Below are 2178 nucleotides of genomic sequence, written 5' to 3'. Positions count from 1 at the left end.
ACAGTATGTAGTAGGTCCTTCGGTCGTAATGAAAGAAAGGATATGTTGGACAATGTTGCACTACCAGTTTTAATAGCATTACTACAAAAGGGTCCTTACGCCTATCATCATCTCAACACGCTTTAGGAATCACTTTGAGTACAACAGATCTGATCAATAACAACTAGGTCATATTCAGGTCAATTTCTATTTGGCACTTTTTTTTAAACCTAAGATACATACTCCCCAATTATCTCGTAAATATATCATGATTACTGGCACTTTTATCATTTGTTTATATCAATTCTTTATACACACACACACACGGTGATAAATTATTAAAGATATTTTATGGATTTAAGCACAAAGCTACACAAAAACACTATCTGCACCCTGCGAACTGCAGGAATTGAAATCAGATATTGTGTTAGAAGAAAACAGACTTACAGTTGAATCACCATGAACCTACTTAACTTTAATTTTTTTTGTGCTAATCATTGTATCAAATTTTTAATCTTAGTGTGTTTCCTTTAAATAAATTCATACATTATATTAAACTATAAATACTTAAGTTTTATTTTCAGTTTTGCAAGTTATTTAATATTATTGTATAAAGGTCGTAGGCTGTTTTATTGTCATAGTTTCACATCGTGTGCTAAATCAGACTCCAGTTTTATCTGAATAACATACATTTTTTGGAGTGAGAGAGAGATTATTATAGATTTATATTAATTTTTTGTAAAACTAGTTTATATTCATTTTTTGTAAAACTAGTTTATATTTATATACTGAAAGAGTATGTATAAAAGATAAAGTTTATTTATTACATCAAGATAACTTTGTTACAGTAATCTGAAGCATTTTTTCTTTCAGTCATAACACTAATACCAGAGACGACAACGTATAATTATATCCCTCATTCAAGCTGCTTTGATTTGAGTATTTAATAAAATCAATATATTTCTAGAATTGATGAAGGTGTAATGCATTGCAACTGTCTTTGACTATTAAGGTGCAATGTAAATGTATTGAATAGGCAAAAGCTTTTAAGCTGCAGTGTAGCTTAAATATGTGTATAAATGGATTTTATGATATACCCATATTATTAATTGTTAAATAATAAAGTAATAGTATATTCAAAGATAATTAAGCATTAAATGTGTTTTTTCATCCTTATGTGCAAATTAAAGAAGTCTGAATGAAGAATTATCCATTACCTTTTTCTCTGTGCTTAAAACTACCTGTAATACCAGGTTTCGTTTTCACAGCCCCTGTAAATTCCAGTTAGATTTTCTGCAACTTATAGTTGTAAAAACTATATATCATTGTAGTTTTCTTTGCTGAAAGAGCAATTAATTAAATCACTTTCCATAAGTAATTATACAGCCTAAGGATACAGCTTGTATAACAATAAGCTCAAGGTCATGAATGTGTACAATCAGAGATTACAAGAAAAAGGAAAATGCTTATAAGCTCTCTTTAACTGAAATTGAGAAACTCATAAGTATGACTTGTAATAATTTTTTTTTAGTGTAAAGCTACACAATGGGCTGTCTACACTGTGCCCACCACAAATAACCAAACACTGTATTTTAATGTTGTGAGTCTGTATATACTGTCAGTAATCACTGAGATGTGTTGAAGTTATTGGTAAATTGTGTGAGCAAGTCAGGCTTAAAGTATTATTTTTTTGTTTATAAATATAAGAGAAAAGAAGCACTAAGCTTCTCAGATTATCACAATAGTTAATGATTGTTGTATTGTTCTAAGTAAAATACTTTCATATACTTCTAGCATATTTATAACAGTGAATTAAGCAAGAAATTAAAAGTGTTAAATATAAAAAAAGATAAATATATCAAAGCTAATATTTTCATATTTTGGTTAGTATAAGCAGACATTTTAACCAATGACAAATTAATTTTGCTTTAGGGGAATTTTTTGGTTTTCAGAAATCAAGTTTTAACATATTTAAGTAACATACTGTATATGGTGTTTCTTACCTGCTGTATATTCAGTTTCAGTAAGTTCCAATTCTTTAATCTATATTTTCCAAATTGTCAGTTACATATAAATTCTAATAGTCAGTTCCATACATACATTTATTACATTCTGGTACCAAAAATAATTATTATTTTCAATTTACTGAGAACTTATGATGAAAGTTTCAAACACTGCACCATATACTAAACTTCTCAG

The sequence above is a fragment of the Limulus polyphemus genome, unplaced genomic scaffold (genome assembly GCF_000517525.1).
Source record: "Limulus polyphemus unplaced genomic scaffold, Limulus_polyphemus-2.1.2 Scaffold107, whole genome shotgun sequence".
Taxonomy (NCBI): domain Eukaryota; kingdom Metazoa; phylum Arthropoda; class Merostomata; order Xiphosura; family Limulidae; genus Limulus; species Limulus polyphemus.
Note: the sequence above shows the minus strand (reverse complement) of the source record.